The sequence below is a fragment of the Mastomys coucha genome, unplaced genomic scaffold, assembly GCF_008632895.1.
Source record: "Mastomys coucha isolate ucsf_1 unplaced genomic scaffold, UCSF_Mcou_1 pScaffold22, whole genome shotgun sequence".
NCBI classification, from domain to species: Eukaryota; Metazoa; Chordata; class Mammalia; order Rodentia; family Muridae; genus Mastomys; species Mastomys coucha.
Genome location: NW_022196905.1, coordinates 200240001 through 200253564, shown reverse-complemented (window position 1 = coordinate 200253564; position 13564 = coordinate 200240001). Strand labels below are relative to the sequence as shown.

General features: G+C 42.7%; 1 long non-coding RNA gene, 1 other non-coding gene and 1 pseudogene across 2 annotated transcripts; 2 read left to right on the top strand and 1 right to left on the bottom strand.

Moving 5' to 3' along the window:
* Window positions 1–4191: 4191 nt before the first annotated feature.
* LOC116104812 lies at window positions 4192–8106 on the bottom strand (annotated as a pseudogene).
* Window positions 8107–9136: 1030 nt separating this feature from the next.
* Window positions 9137–11904, top strand: LOC116069342. The gene is made up of 2 exons (XR_004109985.1): window positions 9137–9195; window positions 11393–11904. It is a non-coding gene; the product is annotated as an uncharacterized LOC116069342 (long non-coding RNA).
* LOC116071798 lies at window positions 11382–11513 on the top strand. The gene has a single exon (XR_004111163.1). It is a non-coding gene; the product is annotated as a small nucleolar RNA SNORA17 (small nucleolar RNA).
* Window positions 11905–13564: the final 1660 nt, after the last annotated feature.

The window sequence follows — 13564 nt, the reverse complement described above, 5'->3', positions numbered from 1 at the left end:
TGCTATGAGTTGACTGTGTTCCCTATGGTTCATCCACTGAGAGATGAGATCATTAGGAGAGCTATAGGGCTGGAGAGATGGCTCAGCCGTTAAAGGCTAGGCTCACAACCATAGGAGAGCTATAGATAACAGAAGACATTACAGCTTTGTAGACAGTACAGCTTTGTAGAAAGGAAATCGAGGCAAATTACCCTTCAGATAAAGTTTGGTAAGAGAGTTATCCATCATTGGTAGCATTATAGGGCTCCTGAGGAGGAAGGGCCTTTGTTTTCCTTCATTAGTAAATATATTTGAAAATAACTCTTTTTTTTTTTTTTCCGAGACAGGGTTTCTCTGTGTAGCCCTGGTTGTCCTGGAACTCACTCTGTAGACCAGGCTGGCCTTGAACTCAGAAATAGCCTGCCTCTGCCTCCCAAGTGCTGGGATTAAAGGCGTGCGCCACCACCACCCGGCTGAAAATAACTCTTTATGTCGAATACGATGTGCAGCCCCTGTAAGGTCGCATATGGTAGTTTATTACCAGCCAGAAAATATAAAGGCTTTTAAAGAATTTTTTAAACGTGTATTTATTCTTCTCTTATATAATATACCCTGACAACAATTTCCTCTCCCTCTACTCCTCTCAATTCTCCCCCACCTCAAGGATATTTTGGAGGACAGTGTCATGTAATCCAAGTTGGTCTTGAACTTGCTGTGTAGCCAAGATGTCCTTGAACTATGGAATCCCCCGCCACAGCCTCTCATGTGCTGGGATTATTGGCATGCATGAACCTTGGCTTAAAGACTATGCTGGCTAATTTTATGTCTATTTGACACAAGCTAGTTATCAGAGAGGAGGGAGCTTCAATTGAGAAAATGCCTCTATAAGATAGACAAGCCATAAGGCATTTTCTTAATTAGTGTAATGGGGTAGGGTCCAGCCCATTATGGGTGGTGCCATCCCTAGGGTGGTGGTACTGGGTTCTATAAGATGGTAGGCTGAGCAAACCCGGAAGAATAAGCCAGGAGGCAGCATTCTCATGGGCTCTGCATCAGCTCCTGCCTCCAGGTTCCTGCCCTGCATGAGGTCTTAAACTGTTACATGGAACTGTGAGTGAAATAAACCCTTTCCTCCTCTATATTCTTCACTTATGGTGTTTCATCACAGCAATGGGTAACGCTAACCAGGACAGGGATAAAACATTTTAAGCTGAACATGTAAGGTTAAGATGAACATTGTGATTTTTTTCATGGTCTCATCAATATCTAGAAGAGTTTCAGGCTTCAATATTATATTTCATTTTTAGCTACATCAATACAAATTTGAGAGAAACCTGAATTTTTAATATGGCAAATGTTTCTCAGCTTGTATGATAATGTGAAATCACTGATAGATTGAATCACGTGTGCTCTTCATCTCATAAATTACAACACACAGAGGATTAAAAAAAAGAATAGACATTTGACATTTTAAAGTAGATTTGTATCTGTGCAAAGATATGAGCAGAAGTTCAAAGTTACAGATCATATTCTGCCAACACCGAGACCCAGGTCCTGAGTGACAGATATTAGACACTAATTATAACACATCCTTATTAAGTCCTGTGGGTGGGAATTTTGCACAAGAGTAATAAGTGATGCCTAGAGTGGATCTGTTGCAAATCGCCTTTGTTTTCAGATACAGCTGCTGGGTGTTAGAGGTAGCTATGAAGGCAATAAGACAAGCTGAAAGCAGCAGCCAAGCCTTTATTTACTTATTGCTACTGAGTAGACACAAAGGCTAGGAGTGACAAATAGCAACAGGTTAGGGTCATGTGATGAGCATCAGCTGGAGGAATTGGGTCACTGCAGGGTTCTGAACTTGAAAGCGTTTTTGTACACCCGCTAGGATAAGAAGGAGGGAGGGGAAAGGGCTAGAGGCAGAGGGAAGGAAAGTTGCCTTAGCTTAGGCCTCCTGGTACAAAGGTCTTGGTGGAAATAACCAGGAAGAAATGAAGAGACTTCCAAATGGAGACTCTTGGGAAGCAGATGAACATCGGCTTGGCTGATCTGGGGTCTGTGGGCTTGGTTCTGGACTCTCACTTTCTTCAGAAAGCTAAGGCGCTGACCGTGCATGAGTGTGGTAGAGTGGCCGTTCTGACAAAGCTTTACAGTTGCCCACAGTCAGGTCTGAAAGGTCACACAGAGGACTGAGCTGTGACTCCTGGGTTCCTATGTCCATTACATTATTATCTCATGGCATCTTTGCCCCATGCCCTAATTCACAGGGATGAAATAGACACAGCATGAAGAAACTGTTGCATGTCACACAGCTGATACATAACAAGGGAGAATTTGAGTTCAGATCTCATAGATGCTTAAATACATGCTCTTTCTTTTAGAACATTTTAGGTGATATTCTGGAAGACTGTTCCTGTGTTGCTAGGTGTTACAACTTACCTGCTCGGAACAGGTTAGACACAGAAAGGCTTATCTTAGATAGCAGTCTGAGGCTACAATCTTTCATGGCAGCAGGAGCAAGAGGCAGCTGGTCACACTGTATCCTAGACTCTATCCTATGGAATAGTACCTCCCACTGAGGGTAGTCTTCTCAGTTCAGTCAATCTATATAATCCTCCTGGAGACATGCCTAGAGATTTGTTTCCATGGTATTTAAAATCTCATTAAGTTGACAATCAATATTAATAACCATAGTCCCCAATATTAAAAATCTTATATTCTCTACAGTGAAACAAAACATGCAAGTAAGTAAGTTGCAGTGGAAAGTTTAATTGCATATAGAAATGTCAATAAGCCTATATGATCATAAAATAAACATCAACATTATATGCCTGGTTATCCAATGTCACCACACAGCAAGGCATGTGCTATTTAGAACAGAGGAGGGATAGTTACACCCAGGCTCACATTTGGCTATGCTGTCCTGACTGCTGCCACAGTAAGAGAACTGAGTAATTGGGACAGAGAATGTATGGCCCAGAGAGTTGAAAGTATTTACTGTCTAGCCCTTTATAGACAAGGTTTGCTATCTCTGCTATAAAGAGTAAAAAGAACAAATAACAGAACTGAACACACATGTAAAAGTGAATTTAGAGCAGACAAGACATCTGCTATAGCAAATGTATCTATGTCTTTCTAAGAAGAAATAAATGCATTGGTTACTTTTCTGAAATTAAGTTAGTTGGTTTTTTTTTTTATTTGTTTGTTTTTAGACAAGATCTCACTTTGTAGACCTGTGGCCCAGGTTGCCCTTGAAATCATTGGCATTCCTTTCCTAGCATCTTATGAGCTAAGACAACAAAAGCGAGGCAGCACACTTGGCTCACATAAATTGTATTTTATTATTATTATTATTGTGAGTGTGTGTATGTGTGTTGGTGCATAGTCCATGGTATGAGGTCACATCACACGTGATACATTGAAATTTGACAAACACTTTATGGACCGAGTTATTTACTTTACCCATCTTAATTTTATTTGATTCTTTAAAAAATATTAATTTTATCATATATTATTGACATTATAAGCAGATGTGACAGAATATGCAGCTTCTGGGTTGACTTATTGATGGATTTGTGATTGAACACTTCAAGCAGTGGCTTTTGTAGGAGAATTAAAATAGAAAACTAGTAATCTGTACTCAAACTAAGTCTAATTTTGACACATTTTACTCTGAATGCAGAACAAAGCAGGATATTATCCATGGGGGCTAGAGTTCAAATCTGAGAATTTCCCATAAGGGGAAATACCTCAGAACAGCTTGCATTCTTTTAGCTCTTCCTTAGTGTCAGCCTGGTGATTCATTTTTCAAATTTCATGAAATAGAAATGAGCAAAAGGCTGCAGATGACAAGGACAAAATGGCTTTGGGGCCTGAGTTCCAGTCTCAGGTGAGAGCGCTCAGTTCACCCAGGTACTGAATCTCACAGCCTCTGTGTGGGCAAAGCTCCCACATCAGCTCCTACCCTCCTGTGTCTGAAGGCTTCAGGCACCACACCTTGCCACTGGGATTCTTAACAACAGAATTATCTTGTTGACTTATTAATTTAAACATGTTTAGAGGCTGCCCTCAAAGCGGAGCAGAGCAACCTCAACTAAGATATCCTGGGAGTGCTGTCGGCTTTCCATTGTTGTGATAAACCACCTAAAAGAGTCAAATCACAGACTTTTTTTTTTTTAACTGAACATTTTCTACTTTACTTCAATACAATTTTCAACATACAATCTACTATTTTTTCAAGATATTTGAAGACTTAAAACAAAATTTCTATAGACTACTTGCAAACAGTACATTTTAAGTAAAATGCTTACATTCTTATTTGAAAACAAAAATCAGGTTTAAAAAAAATGTGTCAAGTTCTGCTCCCTGTTGAAATCTTGAGATGATTCCTTTTTTTTCTTTGTGTCTGTCCCTCCTCTTTATTATTTTCCATGGCTCTTCTTCATCTTCAACAATTCCATCTCCTTGGTATTTGTCATGAGTCCATTTTGGACTGCTACCTGATTTTTTTTGAAATTAAAGTGCCCTCTGCCAAGTTGAAATGTACCACGACCTCTTCCTCTTTTGGCCCTATAACCCACACCATCATCTCTGTCATCATGCAAGAAGTACTTCTTGCTCTTTGGGGTATGTTCTGGATCTCATTCCTCCTCTTCCTTCGGTCTCTTTTGAAAAGTGGTATTTGAGTTGTTTGGACCAGTATTTGTCCCAGCAAAAACTCCTCTGGCTCTTCCTCTGCCTCTAATTTGAAAAAAAAAAGGTTCCTCGTGGTCTGCTAACTCCTGCAGATCCTGAGTAGTCTTTCATCTCGTGGTGAGTTTTAAACTCTTCTTCTCTTTCTTTCTTACTCTCTTTTTCTTCCCGAGAACTGGGTGAGGAAGGTGATGCTGAAGAGGACGCTGACCGAGAACGATCTTGCTGTCTACCTCTGTGTTTGCTGTCATCTCTGTAAGGTTTCTATTCCTTGTAATCCTTTGGTGCTTTATCTTGCTTTCTTGATCCACTAGACTCCCCGGAGCCCTTGGAATCTCCCCGCTCTTTACTTCTTTCTTTATGACGACGGTCAGTGTCATGCTGAAGATCAGCCGAATCACACCTTAATTTTTTTTATCTCCCTTTTGAATTTCTTCTTTAAAAACTCTCTCCTCTCTTGCTAAACGGGTATGCTTCCTCGGTGTGCTTGGAGAGATGTCAATCCTCCTGTGTATCTCAGGGCTCTTTTGCCAGGTACTATGGTCTTCAGTAGTTTTCTGGTATGAAGTGAACCGCTCGTTTAGGGTCACCGCAGGTGATTTGAAGTATTGCTCTCTCACATGATGAACCAAGGACACAATGTGTTGAATAAATGATTCAGAAGTACTTTTGCTGGCCTGAGGCAACTTAATGTGGTCAAAGATGGGTCGGAATTCTTGCTCTTTCTTGACAGAATGGTCAAGCTTGCTATCAAGTAGCCTGTCTTTAGTCAAGGAGGCAGCTCTGTTGGAATCGTCGAGAGGAACAGGTGCCATTTTGAGTTTGGCTTCAGGACAGTGAGAATCACTGGCTATCATTTTGATTCTTAGCAGGCTCTCCTCTCTGAAGATGGACTTTTCTTTTCTTTTTCTTTTTCTTTTTTAAATATTTTCTTTATTTACATGTAAATTTCTCCTTTCCCAGTTTCCCCTCTAAAAACCAACCAACCAAACAAACAAAAACAAGAACAAACCCCTGTTGCCTCCCCCCTTCCCATGCCTGCCACCCCACCCTCTCCCACTTATTGGCCCTGGCATTCCCCTACACTGGGGCACAGAACCTTCACAGGGCCGAGCTCCTCTCCTCCTATTGATGATCGAATTTGCAATCCTCTACTATACACATGCTGCCAGAATAATCAGACCATTCCATGTGCAGTCCTTGGTTGGTGGTTGAGACCCTGGGAGCTCTGAGGGTACTAGTTAGTTCATATTGTTGTTTGTCCTAAGGGGCTGCAAACCCCTCAGCTCCATTGGTCCTTTCTCTAACTCCTTCACTGGGGACCCTGTACTCAGTTCGATGAATGGCTGTGAGCCTCTAGAAGATGGACTTTTCTTGTGTGTTCAGACTCTTGTTTTTCCTAGGGTGCGCCCCCATACCTTCCCAGGTGACCATCTCCCTGATTGGAACAGAGAGAGAAGGAGACAAAAGGGAAGAGGAAAGAGGGGAGAGGGAAGATAGAGAGGGAAGAAGGAAGAAGAGAAAGAGAAGAGAGTATCAAGAGCACCATCATGGTTGTCTTTAATTTGTACCTGCCTCTTAAAGGTTCTGTTACTTTCAGGCTGTAGGCAGAGGTTGGTTGGCTGAACCAGGGAGGAGGAGGGAGACAGATCATGGTGTATAAGTATTAAATCTCTGCCTTGTGAGAGCAGTTGTGCCCTAGAATCCTGATTAGAGAACACAGAAGGTATTCTGCTATCTGATCTACATATGTCTAACTGCTCTACTCAAGGGACCCACCAGGGCTTAAATTGTCTACAGAAATCACCCAGAGAATATCTAGGAAAACTTTCATAGGGCTGGCACAGTCACTCAGAGGCCTAGTGCCTTCATCTACATGCCTCACTGCCATATGAGGAGTCTGGAAACTCAGCTGCCTGGAGTTGCTGGAAACTCAGCTGCCTGGAGTTGGAGACTCACTCTCTGCACATATAAAAGGTTTACTTCTTTCTTTGTAGGCTGCTGGGCTCTGATATTTTCCTTCTAAGGTGTGTCTGTCTTTTCTCAGACTTGAAAAATAAATCCAGATTTATTCGGCTGGTCCCTGTGAGTCCAGAGCTTTCTTGGGTCTCAGGAAAGTTCCTTAGAATGACAAGAGGACAACTCTGGTGATTCTCCAGAGAGGACAATTTGGGGTTGTGACTTTTGTGCTTTTCAATTTTTATATGCAATTTATCTGGACTTTCTTGTTGTTGCTGAGAGAGATATCTGAGACTATGGTCAATTTGTCTTTGGAATTCTGCTAATTATTAAATTAAATTGAAAAATTTGTAATAATGTCTTAGATATACATGGACTCAGGAGCTCAGGATAGCTAAACTTTCTTAAGATTTTTCTTTAAGGATTATACTTTTTATACTTGCCTTGTATATCTACCTTTCTTTTCTGAGGTTTAATTACTTTTATTTATTTAGTATTTTAAAAATGCCATGGCCATCACAGCAGGATCTTGAATTCTCTGTAGATCAAATGTGCCTCCCTTGGCCATTTCTAGATCTTTATGATGGTCAAGGAGTTCCTGTAAAGGAAATTGAGTCTTTTGAAGAGGTTAGAATGAGAACATTGTTCCTTGGAGACTGCATTCCAAAGAGCTTTAGCCAAGTTACTCGAGGTGACAGCAACCAGCATCCATAGCAGAAAACTAGTAGGCAAAGAGACCGTAGGGATGCTAACAAGTGCTAACAAGTGGGAGAAGGAATCAATGGCACAAGCACAGGGCCCACACCTAGGCAGGTGCTGTGCAAGGAGAGTGTAAGGTTTGCTTATTTATTTCTCTATTAGCTTTTCTCAAAAAGATAAGGCCTAAAATAGTTGCTACTTCCTTGGAGCACTTGACACCCTGATGGCTGAGTATGGTTTCTGGTAGCTATGACGGTTTGAACCTGGGATGTGGGCTACCTGGTTACTTCTCTGAAGGAACCTCATCATCAAGAAATGAAGATAATAAATATTTGGTCTATTCTTAACAACACAACAAAAACTATCAGAATCTTAGGATTTAAAGAAAAGTACCTTTGAAAACTTTTCTTGAATGTGTTAATGAATTGGCCCTAGAGCCATGTCTAGAAAGAAAAAAGCTAAAGTGACTGTTGTAACTTGGATGCAAGCAGTTTTCCCGCATGAAGAATTCAGCTAAGCCTCATATTCATAAACAGAACAAATAGCGTCAGATATTTGTATTACATATATTTACAACTTTGAAAGTATGAGGATATTCTACAATTCCAGGCGTGGTCTGGTGAATTAGCCCAATGGTTAAGTAAGCATTCATTGCTCTTGCAGAGGACCTTGATTCCCAGCACCTAAACGTGGCTCATATCCATCTATACCTCTATCTCCAGGGGATCTGACACCCTCTTCTGACCTCTGAACACCTGGCACATACCTGGTCCACATGCATACATGCATGTGCATGTAAAATACTGACACACACACACACACACACACACACACACACACACACACACACACCAGTAAATTCTTCTAAAAATCTAAAATTGTAGGTATGCCGAAAACATTTAACATCTAAATGTATTTAGAATTTTGTTTCTACCAACAGTTGGACAAATGTTTAGCTTTTCTGAGTGATAGAAAAATGCATCTATATGTAAATATTTCCATATATGCCTGGGGGTTTGTAGACATCTCAAAGCACACACAACACATTCGGTTAAGACCCTCTTGATGATGTAGTATTTGGGCTAGAGTTAAAAGAAATCTACCATATTATAATATCCTTAGGTATTTGAGGGTTGTTTTAATTAATGGCACCTTCATCCCCACCTTCCCTATTCTCACAACAATTTGATAATGTCTAAGAAATGTTTACTCTCTGGTATCTGAGGCAATGCCCAAATGCGTGAATTGCCTTTATGTATAGATGTTTTCTAATGTGGGTTGTGAGCACTGAACTTTGTTTTGTAAGACAAGCAGCTTGTAAGGTCTGCAGACATATTCTGGAAGGGCAAGCTTCCTCTGAGAGAAAGGGGAGCACACAGTTATACTTTCCAAATTTACCCATCAATTAAGTGCCTCTAGCTCCCCATGGGCAGAGAGAATATGTAATGAAATGAGTCTTGGGTGAGATCCCTCTGTGTGGAAACCAAGACAGCATGGGGGATTTCCCTTCAGCAGCACTGACTACAGAGGACAGAGACTTATGTGTATGAAAATGGGGTCTAGAAGGCTTTAAAGTGTGCTATGAAAAACTCTCAACTGCAGTAATTCATGCTCAGATCGCCTCTCGGGAATTATCGATGCTGGCAGCACAGTCCTCTTGACACAAGAGTCTTTTATGCAGGCTGCTTATGAGGGCTTGTCCTTGATACCACTTGGTCTCCCTGGCAACGTGGTGTTCACAGTTTAGAAGAGGCAAGCATCGCAAACCCATTGTCCTTTCAAGGAGAATTCTGTCTGTTACCTTGGTGTGACATTCTATAGCCCCACAGGGTGATGTTGTTCAGGGCTCTGCAGAAGGACAGACAGGTGGGCTGATATAAATCACAAACTGGTCAGATTTGTCTGTCTGAGGCAATGCTTTCAGATGATATTTGCTGGGGTGAATGCATTGTTTAAAACTTTACTCCTACATTCCAGAAATCATCATTTCTTTTCTCCTCTTGCTTGGCTTATTCTCTTTCATATCAAAAGTCCTTTATCCTTGCTCCATCCTTTATGTAACTCATAAACTTCTCATAAACTTAATATTTTCATGTCTAAAGTTATTTCCCTTCATTTTTCCAATTAATTAATTAATTAATTAATTAATCAATCAATCAATCAATTTATGTTGCATCCAGATCACAGGGTCTCTACACATGTTTAGTTCAGCTGTTGGGTGGAATCTCTTGGAGGACAGTTATGCTAGGCTTCTGTCTGCCAGCCTAAGGAAGTATCATTAATAGTATCAGGGGTTGGTTCTTGTCCTTGGGATGGGTTTCACGTTGGGCCAGTCATCGGTTGGCCATTCCCTAAGGCTCTGTGACATCTTTATCCCTGCACATCTTGTAGGCAGGACACATTTTGGCTAGAAGGTTTTGTGGGTGAGTTGGTGTCCTTAGTCCTTCACTGGGAGTCCTGATTGACCACAGGAGGTGGCCACTCCAGGCTCCATATCCCCACTGCTAGGCGTCTCAGCTAGAATCACTCCCATAGACTCCCTGGAGCCTCTCCCATCCCAGATCTCTGGTACCTCCCAGAGATGCCTCCTCCCTTTTCCTTCTTTCTAATGATTACTTTTATTATATTACTAAAAGCCCAAGATACTGCACGTGGAGACCTGGTGTTCTCATAGACATACCTTTATGTAGATGTGGTGGATCTAAAGTGTTAAGTTCTTGCTTCACTTGATTAGAGATTAGTGCTTCTGAGGTTAAAACCACTCATCTACCTACCACTGGTTTATTAGAACCCAGGACCACTGTGTGATTTTTGAGTCCTAGTGTCAGGATGTCTTGCCATGACCCAGTAGCAAACAGTGCATTGTGAATAATGTTAATGTTTGTTGGTAAAGAAATTCAGCTGTTGTTGTGCTCCAAGCTCACTTGTTGGTTTCATGTCTGACAATCTTGTTTTTTTTTTTGATTTCCCCCAGACTTCTAGCTTGCATTCAAAGACAATGCAGTAGATTATGCCAAGAGTAGGTTATATGTACACGTTAGCAATACTTTAACCTTTATAGTCTTAGTCTGACTTAGAAAAGCATATTTTGTACAAGAGGGAACCGAGGCTTAAAAAGAAAACATGGCATCATGAACTTTAACTCAGAATCATGCAATGTTGAAGTGAGCTGTTACTTGTACTGCTTGCTAGTCTCTCCCCCGCCTCACACACACACACACACACACACACACACACACACACACACACACACACACACACACACATACCAGGGTCTTGATAATGCTAGGACAGTGCTCTGAAAGTTATTTTACTAGTTAGCCTAGGCTGGCTTTGAACTAGCTATGTAGCCCATCCAGGTGTTAAATTTGAGCCCCCTGCCTCCAAAGTAGCTAGTGTCCATCATCAAGATTGGCTAGAGTTCTTCTTTAATATTTTTTTAAACTTTTTTTGAAATTTGAAATTTGGCCTTTGTCTTAACTCAAGCATTCTGAGGGCCAGGCTATATGGTATAGCCACACTACAAGGAGGAAGTGAATTCCACAGACTCTAGACTGAATAAGAATAAAATGGAAGGAAATGCTTTCTATCATGTGTCAAGTCTGCTCAACTGTCTCACAAGCTTTGCTACAAACTCTTAGGACTGTTACAAAGTTAGATTTTACAAATGTGTATTCATACCTATCTGGTTTATTCTGTTACATTTTGGTATTTACCAAATAGAAACATAGTTATATATAAGCAAAGACTATACTATATCCCATTTCATGCTATAACTCTGTAGGAAATCTCAAAGCTGTTAAACAAGTAGGCGACTTATATATTCTCAGTGTAAAGTATTGAGACAATGTGAGACACGTAGAATGGACCACAAATATTCCCCTTTGTCATCTTTCCTGTGGGTCTCACAGTCATCTCCGAGATGATATTAACATAGTAATCATTCTGGCCTGTGAGTTTGTACAGACATCCACATTTATTATATTTATCTACACATTTATTTAAAAGAGTGTGTTTCTCAGTCTATTTTATATTGCTCTAAGAATACTCTTTCGGCTCCTAGGGGAGTTGCAGGTGTGGCGGCTGTGTCATATGTGTGTCAGTAGGTGGCAGAGAGGACAGAAGCTGCAGCTGTGCTCAGTGTTCTGACCTGTGAACATCTGAATGATTAGTGACCTACCATTCCCTGAATGAAGCAAGCCTGAGACGACCACCAGTCCGAAGCTACGGGGCCTGAATAGGGAGCTAGCCTGAGATGGCCACCAGTGCCTCGCAGGTCTGGGGCTGAGAATAGACCATGCTCAAGATGAATCCTGCCCAGTGTCATAATGCACGGGTGGGGCATAGCACTCCTGAGACCACTCCTGAGTTGACCCCAGATACTCAGAGACCCTGGAGAACCACTAAGTGAAGCACTTAAATGGTGAAGAAATGGAAGAGAACGAGACACAGAAGGATGTGGGCACAATGAAGAGAGGCAGAACTGGACACTTGAGGGTGTTGAGAAACATCCTGATGTAAGCAGCCGGTGATGCCACCTGAGAACATGGTGAGAAGTCCTCCCCTGTACTGCCACCAAGGGCTATGTCTGGTCTATGGCCCTACAGCGGCAGGGGTATGTTACCACCAAAGGTCAGGTGTATGCCTCTCTTCTGGGCTGCCATCTGGGGACGTGTTGATGTCTTGGGGCTGGGCAGAACTGGCCACACCCCTCGCCTGGGCATCCTGGGAGAGCTGGCCCTGGGGATATGAGAACAGGAGAGGTGATCCCACCTCAGCTGCAGTACTAGAGAGAGTGGCCCTGGCACATCGTGGGGAGCACTACTGGTTGCAGGAGTTGTGGGTTAGCTGATCCTGAGGATATGAGGATGGGAGAGCCAGCCCTGCCACTGGTTTCCCATTCGGTGGCATGGCTAGGGAGAGATCCTGTCCCTTTCCTTTGCCCTCCTCACCTGTGGCAGCAGGGGGAGCTGGTCCTGCCCCTCACCTCCTGCAGCACTTGGGTGAGCCCGCCCAAGAGTGTGAGTGTGAGAGAGCTGGTCCCACAACTTGTCTGCTGTGCAACAGCACGGGAGAGGGACAGATGCTTTCTCCCAGCCTCACGCCTTGCCACCTAGAGTAGGCTGTAGAGCTGGTCCTGTAGTAATGAGAGCAGATGCCCTGTCCCTGCCCATCACCTGCTACAACACTCAGGAGAGCAGGCTCTGCACTCTGTCTAGGAAACACAGTAAAACTGGTCTTAGTGGCATGGGCGTGGATGAGCCAGCCCTGAAGGCAGGAGGGTAGGAGAGCTGGCTCTGTCCCTTGTTGGCTGTGCCATTGAGTGGGCCAATTAAGGCAGGAGAGCTTACCTCAGTGGCACAGGGTCAGAATGGGATGTCCAGCTCACATGCTTCTCAGGGCCAGATCCAGAGCTTTGAATTGGCCCATCCCAGCATCAGCGAACTGATAGTTTGTGAGGTGATTCGTACAGATCCAAAATGACAGGATCTCCACTACACAGGGCAGCAACAGGATATAACAGGATATCTAAGAGGATTCTCAGTGAGGTTCCAGTATTGATAGAGTAGCAGAAGCCAGAGGCCTGGAACCAGACCAATGACTCATTACAATGACCATTTGCAAGCAAAGAAAATGTATGAAAGTGTCCACTGTGGGATGCACTGTGACACACTACAGCTTCCACAGAGAGATAGATTTTTTTCTCTCTTTTGGGGGCGGGTGTTGCAAGGGTAGACGTTTGGTGTGAGGGGAGGGGGATGAGTGGGACTGGAGTACATTGAGGTGCACAAAGAACTAATAAAACAAGAGAGAGAGAGAGAGAGAGAGAGAGAGAGAGAGAGAGAGAGAGAGAGAGAGAGAGAGAGAGAGAGAGAGAGAGAGAGAGAGAGAGAGAGAGAGGAAAGTTTCAAGGATGCTGGTGCTGACTTCTGTTGAGAACCTAGTGGTTGGAAGCATGCCATGCAGAGTGTGTGGGAGAAGCAAATATGGAAGATCTCAGATGGAGTGAAAAGGGAAGCAGGAGAACCAGAAAGGACCAGGCTCCATGTTTTTTTTTAAGCCACTGCTCTTGAGGCACTGACCCATTTCTGAGACACTGCCCATCCTGAGATGCCAGCATTGCTGCTTTCACTGCTGCGGTTACAATGTGTAAGCTTCTTTAAAATTCCCAGTAGCTTTCTGCACTATCATGAAGGCCAATGTTGCAGGGCATGTGCTTCTGGTTTCAGAGGTG